The 27775-nt window shown below is 39.7% G+C and overlaps 1 long non-coding RNA gene across 1 annotated transcript in view; it reads left to right on the top strand.

Annotated features, from left to right (window-relative positions):
* Positions 1 to 339: 339 nt before the first annotated feature.
* Positions 340 to 27775, top strand: part of LOC150039364 (uncharacterized) — a 66204-nt gene continuing 38768 nt past the window's right edge. Inside the window, exon 1 of the long non-coding RNA XR_016534407.1 lies at positions 340 to 401. This is a non-coding gene — a long non-coding RNA (uncharacterized LOC150039364). The remainder of the gene's footprint in view (positions 402 to 27775) is intronic.

Consider the following 27775-nt stretch of genomic DNA (forward strand, 5'->3'; position numbering starts at 1 on the left):
AGCAAGACAGTGATGAAAATATTAAGAAAAAGTCTATTAAAGTGGGACGTCAGCTCAAAGGAAAACACTCAGTATACAGATAAGAATGCTTTTTTGGGGGGCTTGGAGTTTAGCCTAGTGGTAGAGTGCTTGCCTACCATGCACAAAGACCCGCGTTCGGCTCCTCGGTACCACATACATAGAAAAAAGCCAGAAGTGGTGCTGAGGCTCAAGTGGTAGAGCACTAGCCTTGAGAAAGTCCAAGGACAGTGCTCAGGCCCTGAGCTCAAGCCCAGTACTGGCAAAAAAAAAGAATGTTTTTTGGACCCAACGGCTCATGTTTGGAATCCTAGCTACTCAGGGGACTGAGGTCTGAGGATCGTGGTTAACAGCCAGCTTGGACAAGAAAATCTGTGGAACTGGTAAGCATTAAGAAAGTAGAAACCTTGGGCTCTCCTAGCAGAGATTTACAATAGAACAAAACCTAGATACATAAGGCCATATAATATGACGCTAAATGAAAGGACCTCTGGGATATAGAAACAAAAGCCATATAACAAATGTTTGTTGTCCTTAATGTACTATGTTATCCCTCATCTCTTTTGCTGTCCATTGGTTATCTCATATTGTTACAGTATTTTATTTTGTTATCTTATATATTGTATATATGTTTATTTGGTTATTTGAAATAGAATAGAAAAGGGGGGAAAACAAGATGAGGGGCAGAGATGGAGGGAGGGAAATGGGGACCAAGATATGAGAAAGGTTCTCAATGTTTGTGAAGTAATGCACCTTCTGTCTGGTGAATATAATGTAACCCTTCTATTAATTACAATAAAATATATGGAAAAAAGTTTAGCAAAGATACTTTAGGTACATATATATAGAAAGAGACATGTCAAAATGAATTTCCTTTGCATAACCGATTAATGCAATAGATACTTTTGAAAAGTTAAAAAAAGAATAATTGATTCTTGGTATTATAAATTACAAAACTCAGCATGGAGATTGAAGAGTATACTTATTTCACTCTTCTATAGTGAAGCCCTCATCGCAAAATTAGTTGCAATGTTTTTACAACATTTGTGAAATGGTATCTCTGCAACCTGAAATATTTTGTCAATAGTATGTGTAGTTTTGTATTTCCACATATTTCTGTATACAGTAATCATCACCATCAATAAAAGTTATATTTAATAACAAAAAGAAGGCAATATGGAAGTATGGCTCAATTGGTATAGCTCTAGCTTTGCAAAATAGTTAAGAGACAGTGCTTATGCCCTGAGTTCAAGACACAGTGTCAGCACACACACACACACACACACACACACACACACACACACACACACGTTAATGATGGTGGAGAAAAAGGTCTCTTTATTTTAATGACTTGAATGGTTTAATAAGCTTTTCATCTTTGCTTGTCATTTTCACTCTTGTACAACTTCCCATGAATATCCTTTGGATATTATTCTTATTAAAAAAATTTGTCTTAGAAAAGCCATATGATGAATGATTATTCTCCTTAATGTACTGTTATCTTTCATCTCTTTTGCTGTCCCTTGGTTATTTCATATTGTTACAGTATCTCACTTTGTTACCTGATATATTGGATATATTTGTATTTGGTTATTTGAAATTGGATAGGGAAGGGGGGAACAAGATGAGGGGTGGGGGTAAAGGGGAGGGAAATGGAGACCAAGACATGTGAAAAGGTATCAATGTATGTGAATTAATGTACCTTCTATCTGGCAAATATCATGTAACCCTTCTATTAATTACAATAAACATATATGGAAGAAAAACTTGTCTTAGTTTAACAGTAAGTGCACGCAATGTGGGTTTTGTTCTAGGCATTTTTTCTCATTGAAGGAGTTTTCTTCTACTTCTATAAGTTTTCTTTGGCAAAGAGAAATTTTCTAAATTTGTTTCCTCTTGTTCTCTGGCATCAGCACAGGTACACAGGGTAATAAAGCCTTCTTGCCATGCTGGCTAGTGCTAGGCCTGAGAGTCCCAGGCAAAAGGCTCTACTATTAGGCTTCATCTTTACCTGTAAAATTTTACTAGCTGTATTTTCTAGTAACATTTTTAAATACAAATATTTGTACATGTAGAGTTCATTTTAAGAATGAGTTAAGGATATACTTTTGTGTTTTCAAAAAATAAATATTGAGAGCCAGGTACCAGTGGCTTACCCCTGTCATTCTTGTTATTTATAATCCTTGTTCAAGAATCTGAGAGCTGGAGCATCTTGGTTTGAGGCTATACCAAGCCGAAAAGTTCCTTAGATACTACCTCTCCACTTTACTAGCAGTAAGAAGGTTTGGAGGCATGGCTTGAATAGTAGAACTCTAGTCATGAGCCAAGCAAGCTGAGAGACTGATGCAGGCCTTCTGTCCAAATCCCAGTGCTATTGTCCTAATGTCATCTACTAATTTAAAATGTCATCTTATATGGCAGCTCAAAGGTATCTTAGTTGTAGTTTTGGATTCTCTGCCCCACACATTCAAGGTCTAGCATTTCACTGATGATGCTGTGCTAACCACAGCCTTCTCAAAGTACACAGAAGCTTCCATAGCACAGACGTTCCTATTTCTCCTGGATTTTTGTTTTCAATGTGGATGCATGATGACTATCATAAGATGTTCAAAAGAGTTTTCCTAGGATTGGTCTGGAACTTGTTGATTTCAGGAAAAAACATTTCCCCATAAAATTAGTGCAGAGTGTATTAAGGAGTAAATTTCCTTTGTGGTCTTCAGTAAGATTTCATCCTTTTGTTTTTCATTTTTGTTATTTTCTCTAAATATGGTCAAGGAATAAAATCACAACATCATAAGATCTTAACTGGCTTTAGTCTTGATTCTAGGCCTAGATCCCTACCCTCTCTGGCTTCCTGTCCTCATCTATCTTGGTTGTCCTCCCAGACTCTCCTTAACTCAGCAGAGGCAAGAGCAAGGGGCCCTCATATTGTACTTCTAGACTCTAAAGCTAAAACACACATGAACCTCTTTTCTTTACAGAATATTCTCAGCTTCTGGCATTTCATTGAAGCGAGGGAAAACTGACTAACATACTTGGCTTTGAAACCACAATGTCTGCTAGACTATACCACTTTTTCCATTTTAATTAAAAAGTAACCACAGTGCTTGAGATATAGCTCAGTGGTAGAACACTGTGTATGTTCTAGATCTTGTGTTCAAATCCTGGAAGCGAAGTAAGCAAAATATATTGGAAGTGATTTGATAGGGAATCTATAGAGCATCTTTTTCACCTCTAGACTTCATGGCTTTTACCTCAATCAAAAATTATTATGCTGGTGCTAACATGACATTTCATACTTTGGCATTTCTTTTAATATGTATCTGTTGCTATTTTACTGTATGAGATCACATTTTTCCTATCTATTCCCTCCATCCCTCCTTTCTTTATTTCCTTCTATCTTGTGATCCATGAATTCTCTTTCCTGCAAAAGCTATAATCCATTACTACCTTTAATGTGTAGCTTTCCACTGTACTGCCAGTTTCCATTTCTTAATATTTTATGTATGTATCATCAATATTTATAAATGATACTGATCTATAGTTTTATATTATATGCTAACTTTACTGCAGTTTTTATATGGATGTTGTAAAAGCAATTGGGTACCTTTAAAGCAACCAAAAGTAAAGAAAAATCCATCTGTTTCATCTAAGTTTGAAATAATTTCCGTTTAAAGCTTCTGAGATTAGGTCAACATCTGATTCATTTTCACTGATTTACAGTTATATTTACTCTTTGTCTTACATTTAGCCTTGTTTTGAACAGATATCTGTAACCCACTTTTTCTTTCCAATCCTGGGCTTGAGCTCAGGGCCTGAGCACTGTGCTTGGACTTTCTCAAGGCTAGAGCTCTGCCACTTGAGCCCCAGCACCCAATTCTGGCTTTCTTTTTCTTTTTTTCTGTGTATGTGGTACCGAAGAATCAAACCTGGGTCTTCATGCATCCTAGGCCAGCACTCTTCCATTAGGCCAAATGCCTAGCCCTAACCCACTTTTTATAGCTGTATTCTAGTTATTTCCTCCTTTTCCCACTTCTTACATCATCTGGATTCATTTTCCCCTTCTGTACTTTTTGCTTTTGCTTTTTTAAAATATTTTTTTCTCTTCAGAATATACCCCTGATGTTTGCACCAATCCTGCTATATTTCCTTTGTTTGACTTATGTTAACAACGAATATTAATTTATTTCTTCTGCTTTTGTAAGATCCTTTCCCATTATTTCTTTTCATTCTAAACTTCATTCATCTCTAAATATAGTCATAGACTTATTTCAATTGTGGTCAATATTGCTATTTAATACCAAATACAGAGATAATAGATAGATAGATAGATAGATAGATAGATAGATAGATAGATAGATGTATAGAGTTAGAGTAATGAGTATATAGGTAGATAGAGTTAGAGATGGGTAGATGGGTAGATAGACAGGTGGACAGATGGATAGAAGATAGAGTTAGAGAGAGATGAATAGACGGATAGATAAATGGATAAATAGATAGAGTTGCCACTAGTACTGGAAACTCAGAGCCCTTCCCTTCCACCTTCTCCCATTCAGTAAGGTTCCTATTACTTGTCTATTCTCCGAGCTTCTATCCACTGCTGGGAAATGATTCTGGACAGAAGTTAATGGAATAAGAAAGCTTGTGCCCACTTACAAGATACTTATTTCATGTCTCTACTGTTGAATCCTGATGAACAAATTGGTCTTCCAAGGACCATCTGGAGTGCTAAATCCCATGCTTAATAACCCCAAAGTCTTATCCAATAGGTCTTTTGTGAGACTTCAAAAATTTAGCTTTTCATCAAATGCTCAACTAGATCTGATGTAGATAGCTGGTGCCAGTGGCTCAAGCCTGTAACCCTAGTATTTGAAAAGACTGAAACCTAGAAGACTGAGGTCTGTCAACTTCAGCAGACAAAAAAAGTTGAGACTCCATCTCCAACTAACCAGCAAAATTTTCGACTAGTCGTATGACTCAAGTGGGTGAACACCAGCTATGAGCAAAAAAGCCAAGTAAGATCAAAGATCTTGAGTTCAAACCCTTGATCATTTCCTCTGCTTCCAGAAAAGAAAAAACAATAAAGCCATGCTGTTATGGTTGTACTGATGTCTCACTCACAGCCATTCTTGTTGCTGATAATAACCTCCTTCTATAATAAAAGAGGTTTTTTTGGTCGGGGTGAGGTACATTACTTCATGTACATTTGTCACCCCTTCTCATGTTTTTCTCCTACGTCCCCCATCCCACCTTCTCCCATTCATCTTGTTTTTCCTTTCCCTTCCCTATTTCAAATAAACAAATAAATGTATACACAATATACCAGGTATCAAAGTCAGGTAGAGTAACAACATGAGATAAACCATAATAAAATAGGTTTTTATCTCTGATGTGGCCATCTAGTGAAAATAACTGCTTGCTCAAGGTCTCTGCACAAGCATGCCAAAGACATGTGCAAATTAATGCAGACGCATGACAATTTCATAGTATAGTAAGAAAGATGCTTTGCGGTCAATGGAAGTTTTAATTTTGTTACTCCTTTTCATAGGGTTTTAAAAATTATTCACACCCCAAATCAAAATTATGCAATCATGTATGCCTCTTTAAATTTTAATGTCAAACAATGTAAACATGCGTTCTTCTGCCAGTAAACAACTACAATTACCCACGGGCACTCCTACCCTTTTTTTTTCTTAAGGATATTTTTGTTCAGCACACAGAGCTCTTTATTCTCTTTTAAATTGTAACTAGAGAAATGACTCAGATGACTTTTTGACTCTAACCAACTGGGTATTTTATTTGCTAGAAAAATCTAAGCTATATTTGTTTCAAGTGAGTAGCGGCAAGTAACTGGTCAATTACAACCCTCAAAGTAAAGACCACAAAAATCTGGCTGGGTGGTAAGCCCAGGAACAGGCATGCATCAGTCCGGGGGCTCCTCCCTCGCCCCCTCAAAGACTCACTCTTCAGACCACCACAGTAAATAGTGCAAGAGCACACAGAGTTTAGATGATGACTAGAAAAGGTCATGACCTCTTACCTAGATGTTTAACTGGGCCAATTGTCAAATTCTCTGAGCCTCAATACAGCCCTTGTCCGTTTTCCATTACTGTAATGAATTCCTGAGATAACCAACTTATAAAGAGAGAAGATTTATCTTGGCTTTTGGTTTTGGAGGTTCTAGTCCAAAGTTGATTCGCCCCTTTTGCTTCCCAAGGTTAGGCAAGGCAGCAGATCAGATGGAAACATGTTGCTGAGTGAAGCCAGTGCCATTCACCTCATATCCAGGGACCAAAAATGAAGTAGAGGGCTGGAAGTGTGGCCTGATGGTAGAATGCTCACCTACCATGCACAAAGCCCTAGTGTCATGTACACAGAAAAAGCTGGAAGTGGTGCTGTGGCTCCAGGGGTAGAGCATTAGCCTAGAGAAAGCCCAAGGACTGTGCTCAGGCCCTGAGTTCAAGCCCCAGGACTGGCAAAAAAGGAAGAAGAAGGCATCAGACACCCCACTAACCTCACCCAGGGTCCTCAATATCTTTTAGACCTCCCATCAATCCCCATGCCCTTAATATTCTACCAGTCTTTGACAATAGACTCTTACTACATGGCTTTTTGAGAAGAATCCAGATCCAAACCATAAAATGCATGCTATGGTTTGGATCTGGAATTCAAACTTGGGAGATAGTTATGGAGATTAAAATGGGATTATATGTATCTGCTCTTGAACTGGTCTTATGATTTACTTCAGGCTTGTGTGACACAATAGCAATCGTATGGTTAATTCCAGATGAGTCGTGATCTTAAAATATAGCTCTCTAACTCGATTTGAACTTAATGTACTTCATTTGGAATCCCATCCATCCTTGAGGAGTCTCTGAACTCATGAAAGATAAAATGTACATCTACTAGCATGACTGTGTCTATGAAATTAGTTGCATGTGCTGGGAAGCTAACTGCAACAGAGGACAAAGGAGACCAAGTAAGTTAGCATCTAGGGACCATAAAATGCCACCATCTCTGGTCCAGCAACTTCAGAGCTTTCAGATGGCAGGACGAAGGGACAAGACAGGGGTTCATACTCCTGCTTCACAATTCCATTTCTACACTTCCACATTTCCATGCACAAACTATCAACATTTCTGTAGGGAAATTTTCAAAACTAGCATTGTCATTTTAAATTGACCCTGTGATGCAAATTGTGTTTATTTGGAATGTTTTCTTTTTTATGTGAAACTAAGCATTTATTTCAGAATAAGGCACTGTATTTTTTGTTCAGTGATTCAGTAGAAGATTTAATTTCCTAAACTTCATGCATACCTCCATTTTTTGAAGCCTCATGAATGAGTCTCAGAAATCCATTTCAAAACATACAATTCCTATGTGAACTTGACTTCCTGCATAACATAAGAGACAGATTTAATCATTTATGGAGCTCCAGGGAAGAGGGTTGGGTGGGAAGAGGAGCAAGAAGTTAGTACCAGGCAAGCTTTACTTTCTGATCAGAAAGACATATAGAAATGAGAGTCTTGAACTCAAATGCATTTGATTCAGGATCAACTGTTAGGTTAAGCCATTCATCTCAATGCAATGAGGGAAACAGTAAAGTTGTGTTGTTTTAGCTGACATTCATCACAAATATCAACCTACATGTCTACATCTTGCCCAGGCCCATGATACTCTGCTGGGAGCTATAGAGCATTCACAATGCACACTGATATCAATTGTCCCCATTCACATCACCCCATTTGCTGAAATAAGGTATGTGAAAATGAGGCAGAACACAATTCATCCATTTCTTATAGAATCCTTTCCTTTTCTTCAAATAAGTGGTGATAGACTGCAAAATAGTATCTAGACAGGTAGAAATCATAGGGAAGCCAATAGATGATATCGCCAAGTGCCTGAATAGCAAACAAGTTTCTTCTTCTTCTTCTTCTTCTTCTTCTTCTTCTTCTTCTTCTTCTTCTTCTTCTTCTTCTTCTTCTTAATAAAAATGCATTCCAATGAATCTGTTCACAGAATACATTTTCACTTCTCCATTATCTAAGCCAGAAATGTACCACTTGGTGTATTCAGGAGATAATTTGGGGTAGCTCAGTTACTTTAGAAAAAGGATGCTGAATCATGTAATACTGGAGACACTTAATTATAGCTTCTCCCAAAGATGGTGGAGACATGTTGAATGTGCCTTTCTTTAAGGATACCACACAAGAGCTGAGAAAGACCAGAAAGTGAATGCTAAGGCTGTGGAAGCATTTCTGTGCTGTGTGCCCACGGAAACTCAGAGCGCAACAAACAACAGCTTGAGGGGAAGCCAAAGGCAGGCTGTGTATGTATGCAAATGAAGTCTTGTCCAGAGGGCTCTGCTTGCCAGGCAGCAAATCAGGGCCTGTCCCAGGCAGACAGAGCATGGTGCCAAAACCACCCTCTGAAGGTGCATGATGGATTCCTGCCATGGGTGGTACAGGGAAGAAAAGGCATGTGTCCTTGTAGTTCACCCAGTGACAAATGCCTAGCCCGAAAGATAGCTTTGCCTAAGGACCATGAGAGACCACCAATGAGTTCAGATGGGGAAAAGCTTCCTCAATCTTTCTAATGCCATGCTACATTTTGATGCCAGGCAATTAGCCCCAAGGAGACTTCTACTCCAGCTGGAGTGAGAGCTGCTCACACCCTCAACTGTCCCATGGACCACAACAGGACTTGCAAACATCATGCACCCAGCCCAGGGCTGCTTGTTCTAGCTTTGGTCCCTCTGTGAGTCGGCTTCTAGTTGTTCATTATTAAACCCATGGGTTGATTCATCAAGCAAAAGGTGAGGCTGCAGGATTACCAAACTGATTGGCCAGTTCAGTCAAGCCTCAAGGAAAGTTCTAGGATAAAAGAAAAATATCTGCTTCTCCTTCAGAAAAATCCATTCATCATAGTATTTATTGACCTAGGAGTATTGGCAGATGGACTGACCCTCTCTTCAGAGGAATAAGCAGGAGAGTCACCAATTTTCCAAAAATGCATGACCATATCTCACACACCATCGGTGGTAGTAACCAAAGAGACCACTGGAGGGCGCTGCACCCACCCTGCGGTGGTACTCTCAGGCCAACTGCAGTCCAGGTTCTCAATAATCAGAAGCTATGCACATTTGCGAAGGAAGCGCTAATTATTCTGATTTGGTAGTTGATTACACATTGCACACACACACATTGAATTATCAGGCTGTATTCCACAAAGGTCAATAAATATGTGTCAATTTTAAAAAGAAAAGTGAGAACACTAGTCTTCATGAAGCTGCCATGGGGAAAAGAGAGGAGACTTACCCAGGCAGAAGCATTGTTTCTAAGATTAGGGGTAAATTAACCAGGCAGCCAGGGAGGTGGCAGGACTGTAAATGCAATGATTCTGTGATCTTAAGTAAGATTCAGAACTTGAATTTTAAATCCCAAACTAAGGGTTCCCATTATTTGGGGTGGGGAGTAACCCTTTAAAAATACTCTTATTGGCGGGGAGTTTGGCCGAGTGGCAGAGTGCTTGCCTACCATGCACAAAGCCCAGGTTTCGATTCCTCAGTACCACATACATAGAAAAAGCCAGAAATGGTGCTGTGGCTCAAGTGGTAGAGGTTTAGCCTTGAGAAAGCCCACAGACAATGCTCAGATCCTGAGTTCAAGCACCAGGACAGGCAAAAATGTACTCTTGTTGCTAGATGCCAGGTTCTAGTGGCTCACACCTAGCTTCTCAGGAACCTGAGGTCTGAAGATCAAGATTTGAAGCCAGCCCAGGCAGGAAAGGCTAGAAGACTCCTAACTCCCAATCATCCAGAAAAATGGCAGAAATGAGGCTGTGGCTGAAGAGATAAACCACTAGCTTTGAGGGGAAATAAGCCAAGCGTGAGTGTGGGGTGTTGGAGTTCAAACTTCAGCCTATCCAAATATTTATCTAAACAGAAAGCTATAAATAGATAGCCTTGTTCCAAGTCCACTTGAATTATACTAATGTTTTAATTTTTATTTTTAGTAAGAGCCAATCCCTTGTAGAAAGATTGCTATTCTTGATTTGTTTTCTAGTATTTATCACCACTCCAAGGGAGCTCATTTCTAATCCATTCACTCGTTTCTTTTGTATAGTTAATTGAAATAAGGAGTGCTCTGATGAGGCAGTTGTTCTTAAAACAATGAAATTAAGATTGTTTTATTGTTATTACTATCATTAGGGTTAATTGCAGCTTATTAGCAACAGAGGAAATCTAATAGGAATGGAGGATTCTGTAATTTAGAATAGCTTACTTGTTTTCATTTGTGAGATAAGATTTGCTCTAAGTGCTAAAGCCAAAAACAACAGAGAAGAGAGAGAGAGAGAGAGAGAGAGAGAGAGAGAGAGAGAGAGAGAGACAGAGACAGAGACAGAGAGAGACAGAGAGAGACAGACAGACAGACAGAGAGACAGACAGACAGACACAGACAGAGAGAGGACAGAGACAGACAGACAGACAGACACTGGCAGGCAAAGGCACAGAAAGACAGTGAGACAAAGACAGAGAAAAACAGAGGGAAATCAGCTCTGTGTGAGGAGTGAGGCTAGTCCTTCCCGCGGAACTGTAGGAGAATGCACTGCCCGCTCTGTACCTTGGGAGAAAAGCTGAACTGTGCTCTATGGATTGTGTGTCCTTCGAGAGCACTGGTTGAAGCACTCCAGGAGGACAGAAGGAAAGCCCTATTTTTTTTTGGTGGGGGGAGGTGATATGAGGGAGTTTCTGGCTTTCCTGAGGGTCCTGTCTTCATAAGATCAGACTTGGGGGGTGGTATGTATGTTTAGCTTGAGCTTTGTGCTTTTGCCTGGCTTTGTCACTCAAGGCTGTCACTCTACTATTTTGAGTCACAAGTCTCTACTTCCAGCTTTTTCTTATTTTGAATATTTTTATTACCCTTAAGATGTACAGAGGCGTTATCATTCACCAAAGCAGTTTATGGACACAGTGAAGCTTGAACCATGTCACTCCTTGCAGCATTCTCACCCACCCCTCCCCTTTCATTACTTCTCCTAATTATAGGTTATGTTTTGATTATTCTTCCCTTGGCCCCACCTTTCTCCTCTTCTAAGTACCCATTTCTTGGTACTTATTTTTCTGGGCTATGACTTAGTCTTTTTGAAGAATTAGACTGCCTAGTCAGGTGAGGTGACTCATGCCTGTAATCCTAGCTACTCAAGAGGCTGAGATCTGAGGATCAAGGTTCAAAGCCAGGCCAGGTACTAAAGAACATGAGACTTTCTCTCTCTCTCTCTCTCTCTCTCTCTCTCTCTCTCTCTCTCTCTCTCTCTCTCTCTCTCTCTCTCTCTGTCTCTCTCTCTCTCTCTCTCTCTCTCTCTCTCTCTGTCTCTTTCCTTACAAATGGTACAACATCACTCTTTTTAATGGGATTGTATCAAACTCATGGTAAAGGACATAGAACATAGCTAACAAGCTAAATAGAAAGCCCAGAGAATGGGAGAAGATTTTTTTACTAGATATGTACATTAGCTCAAATAAGGGCCTAATATCAAGAATATACTTGGAGCTCAAAAATTATCCATCCCCAAAGAAACCCTCAAAGAAAAAATAACCCAATTAATAAATGGGCTAATGACTTAGAGATTTCTCAGAAAAAATGAAGTGGGAAATGGCCAATAGACAAATGAAGAAATGTTCAACATCGCTGGCCATAAAGGATATATAGATCCAAATAACACTGAGACACCACCTGATCGCAATTAGAAAGTCAATACAAAGACTACTAATAATAAAAGATGCTGGGGTGGATATGGCCAAAAGGGAATTCTATTACTCTGTTGGAAAGATAAGCTTATTCAGCCACTGTGGAAAGCAGTGTGGAGGTGCCTCAAGAAAATTAAAACATAGAGCTTCACTATGACCCAGAAATTCTACTCCTGGACGTTTATCCAATAGATCACAAACAAGGCCACACTGAAGCCACCAGCACAATGATGTTCATTGTGGCATTATGTACTTTGACCAAGATATGGACTAAGCCCAGGTGGGCCCTCCATGGATGAATGGATCCAAAAAATATACACAGTGGAATTCTGTGCATCAGAAGGAATAATATTGTACTTCCAGCTTTTTGGTGGTTACTTAGAGAAAAAGTTTCATAGACTTTCTACCCAAGATGGCTTTTTAACCCTTGTTGCTTAGATTTTAGCCTCCAGAATAACTAGGATTATAGGCATGAGGAACCAGTGCCTGGCTTCAAAACATTTTATTTGGAGAGTTCTGTGAGGGCATGTAGCTTCCCCACCCCCACCTCCATGTGCAGCCAGGCACGGAGAAGAAGAGGAAAACTCCTATTTAATGAGATATATTAACCTTTGATAAATGGATATAGGAAACTGAGACAGATAATAATGAAACCCAGGTCTAAGAACATTGGATAATGTAGTGAGCTATTCTAGGGAGTTGAGTATGGAGGAGAAAGAATAGAAGCAGCCCTAGCATACTCACTGAGCTGCAAACTATGTTCCCTGAGCTGGGAAGATGGGGGTTGAGAGAGGCGGCAGGGATCTAGGACTGAGGGACTCTCAATATCAAGCATCTGCCAGCCCAGTGAGAGTGGGGTGATATGTATTCCAGCAAGAAATCGGAAGATCCCTCCCAGGGCCCCAGCTCACCAATTGATCAGCAAATAGCAGCATGGTCCAGACCACACAGGGAAAATTGATTTCTGACATCAACGCAGGCATCACATCCCAAGGTGACCTTGATGGGATGGCTCATGGAAATCTCTGAGCCTAAGTGATGCCAGGCTAATGGCCCCTCAACTTACAAGTGCCAGAAGAGATAGAAAACTGGCCAGAAGTGAAGACTTGAATTTAATTTGTATGTGCCAATGAAGAACTGTTTAAAACATATTTAACTCTATATCAAATAGTTCTTCAAGTTAACTTTCAAAAAGTAATTCATAGCGAGGCTATGAGCAAATGGCTCAGGCCTGCATTCCTAGCTACTCAGGAAGCTGAGATCTGAGGAGCATAATTCAAAACCAGCTCAGGCAGGAAAGTCTGTTAGACTCTGATCTCCAATAAACTACTCAGTAAAAGACAGAAGTGATACTGTGGCTTAAGTGGTAGAGCATTAGCCTTGAGCACTAGGAGGTTTAGGGACAGCACCCAAGCCCTGAGTTCAAGCCCCAGGACTAGGAAAAAAAATGTTTCATGTCAGAAACAAACAGGACTGACTATATGTGTCATTCAGCTCATATGGTGAAGAATCTGAAACTAGAAATATTTATTTGAGGGCTCAATAGTAGAGCACCAGGCTAGCATGTACAAAACCCAGGGTTTCATCTCTGATACTAGCAGGGGGAGGGATTACTTTTATGAAGAACTAAAATGTTCACTGTGTCTCATTTTTCACAGGATCTTAGGATCTGAAACCATTATGGACTCAATGGCCCTCAGTAGGGCCTTGCTGGCAAAGATATTTTCATCAAGTGAATTTTGAGCTAAATTAAATACAGGAGGTTGAGATCCACAGGGTCATTGTTCAAAGCCAGATAGGACTCTAGCTCTAATTGGCCAGTAAAATTCTTGGCTACAGCAGTTAATTAAAGTGGCAGAAAATCAGCCACACAAAAGCAGAAAGAAAGGGAAGGAAATGAAAAGGAAGGGAAAGGAGAGGAGACGACAGGAAAGGAGAGGAGGGGAGGGGAGGGAGGGGAGAGGAGGGAGGAGGAAGAAGGGAAATGGGAATGAGAAGAGAAGAAGAGGAGGTAAGGGGTGAGGGGGAGAAGTGAGGGAGGGGGGAAAGAAAGGAGAGGAAAGGAGGAGAGGGGAAGGGAAAGGAGGGGAAGGGGGAGAAGGAGTGGGAAGGGAAAGGAAGGGAAGGTGAAATGTATATGTATCTTGATGGGATTCTGTGATAAATAATCATGGCTATGACCGGTAGCTACATAAGGTAAATGCATTCCTTTATATTATGAAAATACACTGCATTTGATCAAACTGCAAAAGAAAATAACATAAGAAGACATTTTGAAACCCTTCTCTTCCATTTATTGGGATAGAGAGAAAAAAATGGCCTCCCTATTTTGCTAACCTGAATACTCAAAATCCTACCTTTTCCACATCTCTCTAGAGTGCTTTACAGGAGGAAAGATTTCCCCCCAAAAATACATATTCTAGGGTTTCCTGTCTGTATTCTTAGTGCCCCAGTGTATCCCCAATCCCTCTCTTCCCCAAATCACATTTAAAATTTAGCCCTAAAAACTGCCCAGTTCCCAAAGCATGTAATCTCACAAGCCACTGGCAGATTTCTATTTTCCATCATTGGTCTTTGTTTTGCTCATTGACAAAATCCAGAAGAGAGCTACTGACACCCTACCATATCATTTCTTAGAACTCATTACACGCATAGAACATAGAAACTACTCTTAGTGGTTGCTTTGAGAAATCTGGACAGCATCAATTGATAACACTTGAATCACCTAGAGCAGGGAAAGAGAATGTAGGAAAAAGAGAAAAGAATATCTTCTTAAAAGTCAGCTTTTCTACTGATTATGACGAATGAGGGAAACCATTGAGCCTATGTTCCTTTGAGTCTGGCTTACTTCACTTAATATGATTTTTTTCTAAGTCTTTCCATTTCCTACCAAATTGGGCGATGTCATTCTTTCTGACAGCAGCGTAGAATTCCATTGTGTACAAATACCACATCTTGTTGATCCACTCATCAACTGAGGGACATTGTTATAGTATCTCACTTTGTTATCTGATACATTGGATATATTTGTATTTGGTTATTTGAAATTGGATAGGGAAGGGGAGAAAAAAGATGAGGGATCTGGGGGGGGGAGAGAAATGGGGACCAAGACATGAGAAAGGGTATCAATGTATGTGAATTAACGCACCTTCTATCTGGCAAATATAATGTAACCCTTTTATTAATTACAATAAAAATATGAAAAATGAGCTTTTAACTTGGGAGGGGGTGGGAAAAGGGAACGTAGGAGGAAAACCCAGGAAGGGGTAAGAGTGTTGAAGAAGTAATGTACCCAACAGCTGACTAATGTAACTGTAACCCCTCTAAACATCACCCTGACAATAAATTTTTTAAAAGTCAGCTTTTGAGCTTCTGGTACTTGTTTTTGTCTCCAGAACATCAGAAATGTCAGCAACTTAGGTTCAAAACAATTGGAAAGGCTGTGTTTTGTATTTGAGTTTCTTTTTTGGTAGAGGAAACAACTTTTCAAGAAATATGATTTCATGTGTCTCTAGGGAATTTTTGAGTTAAAAACCAAAAATGAAAAAAATCTCCAAAATCAAGAACACTGGTCACTGGCCTCACTCCAAATAACTGGTTTCTCCACAACTCTTTTCTGAACAAAGCGGAAAGTGAGAGCTGGAGAGAAGTGCAGTTTCTAGAGCTCACTGTCTATCAGCCCCTCACAGGAAGGGACTCAGCCCAAGCGCACCACTGTGGGAGCTGCAGGGAAAGGTAATCTGTCATTGTGCCAAAGAAAAACAACCACCACAACAAATGGAACCAAACAATAAAGTGAAAGCCCATTAACTGAAGTTCTGTTGAAAACTCACATCCAATGGGATCTTGGAGATGCTGTGGGTTCTCTGTAATTTATTTTAAGAGAAATGATTTCATAATACAATGCAAACCAGTACAGGTGGTGGTGGCTCAGAAAGATGCTCTGGTTGTCATTCTTTAACATAACCATACACCAAACCATCCTGACTTGCTACTAGGAAAGTATTAGAGAGCCTTCAATTCTCTAGCAGCTGTAGATGTGCAACACACAGCAACATAAGGGCTGTTGGAGATACTCACACAATGCTGATGAAAACAAATGGCATGGAGAGAGCCTGGTGGTTCCATGACAGCCGAGGTGTCTATACCTATGAGTCCACTTCCATTTCTCCAAGAAGACTGAAAACAAAAGCCATGTAACATTGTAACAGGAACCAAAAAAAATGAGAGCAAGCAAAGCAGGTCCCCTACAACAAGCAACAATACATCTGAGCTGATGTACAGTACCCACATCACTTCCTGTTTCTCTCCATAGATCACAAGCAAACACCCACAGTCACAGCAAGAGGAAGAGGAACTGTTAGGGAGATAGGGCAAAATAGTGGTTAACATAACACATAGCTAATACTGTGATCCATCGTGACATTTCTTGTTCCTATGGTGCCTGCTGAGCTGCTGCTTCCCATCATGCTGTGGGTGCCTGCTCAGCCAATGGAAAGAGGGCAAAGTATGCAGGAGCCATCCACCAATCAGTGCAAAGACCAGTGGAGGAGCCCTGTACTATATAGTATATGTATACACTATATATACACACCACATATACATATAGTGTGCATATGGACATATATGCACATGTGTATTTATACATACATTATGTATGCACTATATATATACACTATATATATACATATATAATAGTCATGGGGCTTGAACACTGGGCCTGAGCCTGGGCAATGTCCCTGAGCTCTTCAGCTCAACACTAGTGCTCTACCATTTGAGTCTACCACTTGAGTTTTCTGGTGGTTAATTAGAAATAAGAGTCTCCAAACGACTAAACATAGAGCTCCCCTATGACCCAGCAATTCCACTACTGGGCATTTACCCATTGGTCCGGAAACAAGGACACACTAAATATACTAGCACAAGGATGTTCATTGCAGCACTATTTTTCATAGTGAAGATATGGAACCAACACAGATGCCCCTCAGTTTATGACTGGATCAACAAGATATGGCATTTATACACAATGGAATTCAATGCCGCTATCAGAACAACATCACCCCATTTGTAAGGAAATGGAAAGGTTTGGAAAAAATCATATTAAGTGAAGAAAGCCAGATCCAAAGGAACACAGGCTTAATGTTTTCCCCTCATCTGTAATAATTAGTGCATATCTAAAACTCTCCTAGCATAGAATTACAATAGCTCATACATAGCTAGATACATAAGGCCATATAGGATGAGGCCAAATTAACAGACTTTCAGGATATGGAAACAAGAGCTTAATTATAAATGACTGTTATTCTTTATGTATTATGTTTTTCTCTCTTCTCTTGTGTTGCCCTTTGGTTAATCTTATATTGTTACAGTATCCCATTTTGTTACCTGGTATATTATATAGATATTTACTTGTTTATTTGAAATGAGGGGAAAATGAGGGGAGGCAGTAGGGGAAGGGAAATGGGACAAAAACATAAGAAGGGATATCAATATGTGAGAAGTCATGCACCCTCTATCTGATGAATATAACTGTAATGCCTTATGCATTGAAATAAAACAAAAGCTTAAAAAAAAGAAATGAGTCTCATGGTCTTTTGGTCTTTTAGTGATCAGCTGCCTTTGAGCTGAGATCCTCAGATCTCAGCCTCCTGAGTAACTAGGATTATAGGAGTGAGCCACCAGTGCCTGGCTATATAGATATATGTATATCTCCAAATTCATGTTAAGGACCTGGAGTTCCTGGATATTGAGCCATCACCCTTGTATTATTTCATTCTAATACCCACATATCAAAGAGACCATGCACCTTTTGTTCTTTTGGTCTTGGCTTATCTCAATCGACTCGATTGTTCTACTTCCATCCCTTTATGGGAAGGAAACTTTCTTATTGGCAGTGATAGTTTGACTGTATCAAAGGGTTGATTTTAAATTCTTGTGTATTAAATAAGAAGATGAAAATGTAAGGAAACTTATCAATTACAAGATAAAGCACAGGCTCAGCAATAACTCAGACTGGAGTATGCAAACCATCAATGGATCTGAGTTTCCCATGCATTAACAGCAGGCTTCAGTCAGCTCACTCTCAACTCAGAAGGCAGCTACAGGAACCAGTCTCCAGGACCCATTTGCTGCATGAGTAATGTTGTTTTATTTCCCTTAAGTATTCATGGAAGCATTCCTGAGCTAGACAGCGCTGGAGACTTCGCAGGAACAATAAAATCCATGAATAATTAATCTGACTTAGGTTGACCCTTCTTTTTAACTTTTCCTCTACCAAAAAAAAATACTGTGGGGTGGGAGTGTAGTCTAGTTGGTAGAGTGCTCACCTAGCATTCAGGAAACCCTGGGTTCTATTCCCCAGAACCACATACTCAGAAAAAGGCAGAAATTGTGCTATGGCTCAAGTGGCAATGCACTAGCCTTGAGCAAAAAGGGTCCAAGGACAGTGCTCAGGCCCTGAGTTCAAACCCCATTACTGGCAAACACAAAAACAAAAAAAACCCAAAACTCTGTAAACCACTTCAAAGTGCCTCATTCATGTAAACTCTGGACTTGTGTCTAGATCTCTTGCTTAACTTTGTGCGCCAGATACACTTTAATATGACTTACATGTGAGCACCACTTACTCTGTCTGGTAAGAGGAGGGCCTTCGGAACAGGTTTCCCAGGAAACATAGATATTGAGCTTTTACAATCCTCTCCTAAGAATATCCTCCTTTGTTCTTACTATGTGAATGTTCAGAGTCCTATGTCCAAGTGTAATTTTTTTGTCCTTTACTATCCCTTGCGTTTACTTGTCAATTTTATAGGCACATTCTAATGATTACAAATGACAGAAATATGCAGCCTATGATTTTGTTTTTGGAGTCTGACTTGCTTCTCTTCATATAATTTTCTCCAAGTTTTTCCATTTCCTTACAAATGGGGCAATGTCATTCTTCCTGATGGATGCATAGATTTCTATTGTGTAGTTTACCAAATTTTCTTGATCCATTTTCTACTGAGGGGCATTTAGGTTGGTTCTATATCTTAGCCTAGGTCTGCCTTACAAAGTTGGAGTCTTCTTACTACTCTTCCCAGCCTAACTTAGTGGGAAATGGGATTTGCTTTGTGTGGTACATCAGGAACGAGGTGATTGTACTGTGTTGGTTAGAATCTCTGCAAGTGATCTTGAGTGTAGGTTGAACTGTGGTCTGTTGGGAATCAGTGGCTTTTCACGAAGGAACTAGCTCTAGAGACTCTCCTTTTAGCCTGCCTGGAGCTGCCCTCAGCTTTACATCCTGTTGAGTGTGGTTTTTATTTTCCAGTGAAATTTTACAGACTTTTGGTTTTTTAATTCCAGGGGTCAAGGCTGGCTATAGGTTGAACTGCTATATGTCTAGAGTGTTGAGCTTGTCTTTGTTCACTGAAGAGAGGTATCTCCCTAAGGCTGCATCCTCCAGGACAAGGCTATTTCCCCCTGAGCAGAGATGTCCCACCCTGGGTAGAGCTATCTCTCCCTGAAAGGAGCTTTCTCCCCCTGAGTGGAGCTGCCTTCCACTTGCTGGAGCTGCCTCTCTCTGGCCCAGTTCTTCATTTTCTACCAGAGAGGGATGGTTCTAGGTTATCAGATCTTTTGCCCTCTTGAAAAATGTCATTGACTTCTCTGTCCCATGTTACTAGCGAACTGCTCTGGCAGGCTCTATGCCATTATCAAAAATGGTTTTCTTCTTGGGTGGAGGGAGGGTTTCCTTCCAGATGTTGTTCTCTGGGAGGGAATGAGAAAGTCTTTTAGGGGTGTTTCAGACAATCTGTGGTGTAACAAGCTGTCTCTATATCTGTCTGGGGTAGGCTGGGATGTGGATTCCCATTCCTGGTCTTTAAGTTTAAGCTGAGAGTGAGTGGAAAGCCTGAGCACACTGTCTTTTCTGCTTTTCTCCTGGCTACCTTTGGTTACCTCCACCACCAGTGGGTTCTTAAATAGGTCTTCTTTAAGCAGGGTGATTGTAAATTTTTTATATAAATCTCTGTATTCGGTGTGACTGTTTAGATGCAGAAAATTCAGTGGGACCCCGTAATTCTACTTCTTCAGAGGGAGCTCTGTTGGTCCACTGTTAATTTTCTGTCATCTTCCCCCTTGTTCAATTTCTTACCAGAAACAACTTCTTGGAGTGTTTAGACATATTGGATCGTGCTACAGGCCCTCTGATCACACCAACAGTCATCGAGGCTTCCCTTGTGATGAGAACACAGCTAACGCATGTCAGGCAACTTCTCAGTCACGGGAGATTGAGTTCGAAGTATTAATTACAGGGAATATAGAAGAGTAATAAAAGAATAGATTTGGCATTCAGATGTAATTAGACACAATAACTTCATAGGAGAAGCACACACACAAATGAACAATAACCAGTGTTGATGAAAACTGGGAATAAAAGGGAGTCCCATGCTATGACACCGGAGATGCAAATTGGTGCATCCATTCCAGAAAATAGTAAGGAAACTCAAGAAATTAACAGCAGAGCCTCCTTGTGGCTCAACAACTCCCTACATGTGTACATGTGTCCCTGTCAGGACATATTCCCTTTCCATTCTTGATAGCGTTACTCACAAAGGCAAGATATCAAAACAACCAAAGTTTCCATAATGGACAAATTGATGAGGATACTTTGGTACAATTTTAAATTCATGCATATATATACATATATGTACACATATGCAGGTGTATATATTTACATATATATATATGCATGTGTGTGTACATATGTATATACATTATATACACACATGTGAATAAGGCTCAGACTTGAAAAAGAAGAGAACTTGACATCTGAATGGGTATTCAGAGCATGCAAGTTAAATGTCAGATCAATAAGAGAAAATACTGTAATAATCATATTATATGTGGATTTGTAAAGTCAACTATATAGAGATAGAGAATAAAATCCCAATCCAGGATTGGGGCTGGGGAGAAACTGTGAATATGTAAGTCAAAATATGCAGAGTAGTAAATGTGTATGATTGACAGCCAGAAACACAAATGTCTAAAACAGTAGGACTGAAGCCATTAACAGTGTATTTATTCTATTCAGGACTTTTGTTAAATGTGCACTTAAGAGAAGAATGTGAGATTACAGCTATGTTAATTGTGTCCATTTAGTAACCATTTTATCTGATGCTCTTATGACATCATATTGTGCATCTTCTTGTTTTACCAGTCCTGGGGCATGAACTCAGGGCCTGAGCACTATCCTTGGGCTTCCTCAAGTCTAGAGTTCTACCACTTGAGCCACAGCAGCACTTCCAGCTTTTTCTATGTATGTGGTATGGAGGAATTGAACCCAGGTCTTTGTGCATGCTAGGTAAGCACTCTACCACTAGGCCAAATTCCTGGTCCATATTGTACATTTTGATAGCATTTATCTTTATAAGTTTAGCTTTACCACTTAATCTTGAGCAAAGTCCTTAACGTCTCAAAATAACTATTCCTTATCTTAAAATAGTGTAAAATATTATCTTCGTGTACATGTGATAAGATTGTTTATTTTAATGTTATTGTCAAGGTGATGTATAGAGGAGTTTCAAGGATGTATGCATATGGTACTGAAATCCAATACTGTGACAACAGGGGATAAACCATAGAGGAAAAAATACAAAAGAAAAAAAAATAACTTCATATAGTACATTAAAACAACATCCTCTTGTTTCCTCTTGTTTCCATATCTTGGTGTTCATTTTGCTTGGCTTCATTTTATATAGCCATATGTACATAGCTATTAAGCTATATACTAATTATTACAAATGAGGGAAACCATGGAGCCTATGTCACTTTGGGTCTGGCTTACTTTACATAAAATGATTTTTTTCTGTTTCCTTATGAATGGGGCAATATATTCTTTCGGATGGAAGCATAAAATTCCATTGTGAATACTTAGTGATGAATTAAATTATTGTTATACATGTACACAGATATGATCATTAATAGTTTGATTCTCTTTCTTGGTAAACACATATACTTACTGAGGAAAATTCTTCTCAGCATGTTCTTCCACCTAACTTCCATTTGTGAGCGAGCATGCACCCTGGCCTCATGGAAGTGGAGGAAACCTGAAAAACTATTATTGTCTCTAAATTTGGAATGCCAAAAGTTAAAAACGGGAAATTAACAGGGGCTGGGAGTTTGGCCTAGTGGTAGAGTGCTTGCCTAGCATGCACGAAGACCCAGGTTCAATTCCTCAGTACCACATATATAGAAAAAAAAAAACAAGAAGTGGTGCTGTGGCTCAAGTGGTAGAGAGGTGGCCTTGAGAAAAGCCCCATGACAGTTCTCAGGCCACAAGTTTAAGCCCCAGGACTAGCAAAAAATGGAAAATTAAGATGGACATCTTTGGAATTTTTAATTAAAATTTATAAAGCAAAAGCAGCTGTTCCTCAATTCGTTTTTCTGGCCTTGGTTTCTAAACCATCCTGGACGTGTTGAAGGTTTGTCTTTTTTGACATATTAATAACAGTCTACTACTTTGGAAGGCAAATGGCATTGGCAAGAGATTAACTTTGGATGAGACACTTAAAAGTCCTCCTTGGCTTGATATCTTCTTTATATTTTGCATCTGAATTTCAAATGCAGCAACAGGATGGAAAGAATTACCTATGGACACCACCGAATGTCTCCTGAACTAAATAAAGATCAGCTATTTAAAGTAACTTCATATGGAACAAATTAATTCACTTCTAAAGGAAAAAGAGTGAATTCTTGAAATCCTCAGGATCATTTCCCAGCACCCAAGACCTGAGTATTGGATGGTGATTTTTATGTGTGTGTGTGTGTGTGTGTGTGTGTGTGTGTATACATATATATAACACATATATGTTTAGAATATATAGTATAAATCCTAACTCAACCATTAAGCAATTTGTGTTACATCCAATAAAGTATATAACATAAAAAGGCAAGCAATACACAAACCATTTAACAAATTGAATAAAACAATAAAGACAAGATAAAAGACTTTTAAAACAGATAAGAAGCAAATAAGATTATAAAAGAAGGACATCATGGCCACAAACCTAGCCACACTAATAATCACATTAAATGTAAACAGTTTCCAGTTAAAAGACCAAGATTTTCAAAGGGTCTAAAAAAGCCAGACACTGATATCTCATGCCCATAATCCTAGCTAGTCAGGAGGCTAGGATGTGAGAATTGCTGTTCAAAACTAGCCAAGGCAAGAAAATTCGTGAAGCTCTTATGTCCAATTTACTACCAGAAAACCAAAAAGTGAGCTGTTACTCAACTTGGTAGGACTCCAGCCTTGAACAAACTATCTTAAGGATAGCACCCAGGTCTTGGGTTCAAATCCTACAACTAACAGAAAAAAAAGAGGGGAGGGATCTAAAACAAAAAGCAAGCAAGCCCTTACTGTTGTTAGAACATACGCTGAATAGAAAGGAGACGGGGGGGGGTGGGATATGGAGGACTATACGACTCTCACATTGTGGTGATAGAGATAAATTAAAAGGCATCTTTTAGGAAGAGATAATACCAATTCTTATACCTGAGCAGAGGCAAACGGACTGTTCCAACATATTAATAGTGAAAAGTAGGTTAGGGCTTACTGAAGAATAAGAAAAATCTGATTCCTAGTCAGTAAATTGAAATTGTATTTTTACATTTCTCTGAATAAAAAATAAAGCTAGGAAAGTTGTAGAATACAAGAACAATGACAAAAAGGCTGAGCCACTGTGATTTTAACTACTCAAGAGGCCCAGACATGAGGGTCACAGTTCCACGTCAGCCTTGGCAGGAAAGGCTGTGAGTTCAAGTCCCAGGATACATGCCCCACCTCACCCCACCCATAGACATAAAGAACAAGGACAAAAATTCAGTGGTATTCCTATATACCAATCATAAATTGAAAAACAACTATATATAGAAAAGGTAATATAAAATGTGTTGGGAAAAATACAAAACTATATAAGAAATGCACACTGAATATTGTAAATATTGCTGAAATGAGATGTATTCCTTGTGTATGGGTTGGAGGAAAGCCTTGTTATCATTCCAGTTTTGTCTACATGATATATCAATTTCATGCAAATTTAGTCAAAATAAACATAAGCAAGCCCTTTGTTTGATAGGAATAGTCACGTTAATAGTAAAATTCACAGGGGAAAAACAATCGATACCAAATAAACCCAAGCAAGTTGTAGACAAAGGTGGAGAAGTTACATCCTTAATTTCAAGGAATAATTATTAAAAATAAAACTTAAGATAGACAAAATGATAAATGACACTTGATGGAAGGAATAGAGATAACTCTACATCTGTATCCATGGCTTTATGACAAAAGTACTAAGGCAGATTAATTGAGAAGAAATAGTTATTCGAAAGAAATAGACATCTATGTCACAGTGACCTAAATTTAGCAAACTGGCAACACTTTATATCTCTAAATCCAACTGACAGTCAAAGCAGTTGCATTAGCGAGATGATTAACTGTACCAGGCATACAGAACGAAGACCAGCATTCATTGGAGCAAGTCCTACCCAAGCCCTGACCCACTGTTCACTGAACACACCTCTGTGTTGGAGCAATTGATGAGCCTCTGTTCAGGTATGCCCGGACCCATTCCTCATACATTCCATTTTCCCTTTCATTGCTTTTTTTAGTGCCATGTCTTAAGTGTCTTTATTTTTCTTGGTGTTTACCTCTGCTGTGTCCTTATCTTTTTTTTTATTATTTAGGTTGAGTCATGATCCCTTGAATTCCTTAGGACACAACACTCAATACTCCAAACCTGGTTTGGGGGTAGGTTAGCTACCAGTAAATCCCAACCCACCTTTATCTTTGTCATACTCTGGGGTGCACCCAAAAGTTTCTGTCTCCTTCATAGAACAGCTGTTACCCTCCTCCTTGTATTTAGTTTGCAGTTGTGTGGCTAGAACTTCTTTTCTAGGCTGTAGCAAAGGTCAGGCAGATTCTAACTCAGTGAAGACTGGTGTGTCCTTAGCCTTGCCTCTTCAGAAAAGTTTGTTATGTCTTCTTGCATATGAGAGCTTTCGCATATATACTGAAAATTATGGGACTGTACATGCACAGATCCCTTTTAAGTATTGATTGAATCCTGAGCCCTCATCTCCCTAAGACCAATTCGTTCCCATGCCTCAGACTCCTCCCACATTCCCTGAGCCTATTACAGAGGCCCATTCTCAGCATCTCTGAGCCACCTGGCTCGAACCCACCAGTTCCCTTAATTGTGCATTATTGCTCGTTCAATTTCCTCTGTGAAACTCCTTGCTCGGCTACTTCAACACTAATGTGTCTCCATCGACTCATGTTGCAGACTCCAAAAACTGAAGATCTTGTCCTCAGAGATAACACCCAAGGGTCAGGTCCACACCTACCCTCCAGGGTAGGATGCCTCCAGCCTCATGGTTCCAGTAAAAGCTCCACTTTTCAATTTTACAGTAGTATGACAGGAACAAATGCTAAACAGAAACTATCTCTCTAATTTTCACTTGTGATGTTTTACCCCAGGGTAAGTAGAGGAATGCCAGTCCTGTCACACTACTGGACAGAAATAGTAAGTCCCAGCACCCAGCCATAGTCAGCCATGAGAGCCTACAGAGTACTGGATTGCTGAGTCAGAATGGTTAGTAGGTTAAGAGTCTTCAGTGTACCTTGAATTAACAACACTGTCCAGTTATAGGTCTATCAGGGCTTTCTGGGTATCATAAATTGTGGTCCTTAGAACCCCTTCTGTCCTTAACAGATGATGTGACATAAAACTGGCAGACACATACATATCCAGTCAGAGGGAGACAAACAGAGAGACCCTTAGGGCAATGCCTTTTGTGAGGTCCCAAGGTGTTATCTACGCTGATGTCCCTTGGAGTTGTTACGAGTGATTTTAAAGCAAAAAAATGAAGTGTTAGAGGAACCATACTGTGACTGAGAAATGGCCTCTGCAGGATTTCTGCACAGTCCACGTGGAGTGTGGGGTCAATGCATGGATGAGTGGCATCTTAGCTGCCCCATAGGAAAGTGCTTACCAGGATAGAATTGCATAAAGCAAGTGTTTAGGGAAGCTAGGCTGGTGACCACAGTGGAGTAGGAAGCCTTGAAACTGTCCACAGTCACTAAGCCTGTCTGCTTAGATCTGAACTTCCATTGTCAATGCATGTTGAGGCTAAAACAAGTAAGAATTAACTGAGTTTGATTTTTTTGGCATCATTGATTCCCAGCTCCTCCCTCCCCCTGCCCAGGTTTCACCAATGGCTCACTGTCTAGGCTGAGTCCCCGAGGGAGGTCCCTGAGTCCCCTTCCCTATTCTTGATTGAGAGTAGCTTCAAGGTCATCGTATGTCCTCTGGGACTGCCTTTCCTGGAACACAAGAGGCTGGTGCAGGAAGTCCAGCAAGGAAACAAAGACAAGGCCTCCGAAGCCGGTGTGGTGGCTTCACTGGCAGGAGTCCTGGCAGTTTTCAAACTGATGACAGGCATAGTGTCCAAACAGCTGTGAAGTCACAAGGGCAAGCCCTGCTGTGGACAGAAGAGAGGCTTCACAGCTGACATTTCCCAGTGCCAGGCTGAGGGGAAGGGTCTCTGCCTTTAAAAGAATTGACCGACCAGTTTCATGCTGTTTTGCTCATTCGCACATCTACATGGGCACACATCTACCTGTGTGCCCACACCCATCCACACACACTGAAGAGTGTTTACAGTCAAGAATTGAAGCTGAACACTGTATCTAACAGTGCTTCATAGCACTTAACAATGATTAAACTACCTAACAACAGTCGCTCCTCCAGGTCCTACAGATAGTTAAGTTCCTCCATCTCCTAGGAATCATTTACAAAATGCAACCCGATGTTGCCAATAAAATCAATCTAGCAAAATTTTGCTGCATTTTTAATTGCAAAGTCCTGAATAATAGAGTGGCTTTATCATAAACTCGATTAGATCTTAATTGCAAATGCATCTGCTTTCCCCAATTGATATCTTTCCTGTAGGGAACCCATAAATACCAGATGTTGTAAGCTGCTCTTTACCTGGAAGAAGGGTTTCTCTCATGTAGCAATAATCAGCAAACACAAGAATCCAATTCTTCACTTCTCTAAAATATCAGTACCACTGCATACATTCTCATTCCCATATCCATGTCAAGTGATAGCTCCCTGTCATACCCAAGTTAGTCATCAGAGACTGCCATCTCCTGTCATCTCTCTCCTGCGCAACCCCACAGATTTTATGTACATTGGTTCACTATGTTGATGGCACCATGCAGGGAGAGGCTGAGGCTGATGTCATGGCCGCGATGGTCTTGCAAGGCACATGTGTGAGTGCTATGGATTGGGAAGTGGTTGAGTGTGTGCCCCAATTCATAAAAATGAAAAATATCAAAATGTGTAAGGCACAGAAGAAACAATCCTTATATTAAATGCTTGTGGACTATTGGCCACTTTCTGGGCTTACAACTCAAGTTATTATTTTAAAAGTTAAATCCAATGTAGGTAAAGGAAATAAAACAAAAAAGAGAAGAAAAGAAATTTTTTTAAAAAACTAGATATACTGCAGTGTCCAATGTAGCAACACATTCTCTACACATCTGTGCAATAATTGGTATATGATATTCCAAGTCAAATGACTAACAGAAATTGAATTTTATTATTTTTAAAGGGCAAAAGGAAAGAAGAGAAAATTAAAGTTTATTCATTGTTTATTCATTTGTTTTTCCAATCTATTTTTAAAAGGTAATTCTGCCTCCACTGATATATTTCCTTCTACAATTTTTTTTTGCCAGTCCTGGGCTTGAGCTCAGGGCCTGAGCACTGTCCTTAGACTTTTTCTCAAACTAGAGCTCTACCACTTGAGCCTCAGCACTATTTCTGGCTTTTTTTTTATGTATGTGGTACCAAGGAATTGAACCTGGGTCTTCGTACATGCTAGGCAAGCACTCTACCACTAGGCCAAACTCCCGGCTCCCTACAATTTTTTTTATTATTTTTTTTAATTCAGAAAAGTAAAATA

The sequence above is a fragment of the Megascapheus bottae genome, unplaced genomic scaffold (assembly GCF_031878675.1).
Source record: "Megascapheus bottae isolate mThoBot1 unplaced genomic scaffold, mThoBot2.hap1 HAP1_SCAFFOLD_40, whole genome shotgun sequence".
Taxonomy (NCBI): domain Eukaryota; kingdom Metazoa; phylum Chordata; class Mammalia; order Rodentia; family Geomyidae; genus Megascapheus; species Megascapheus bottae.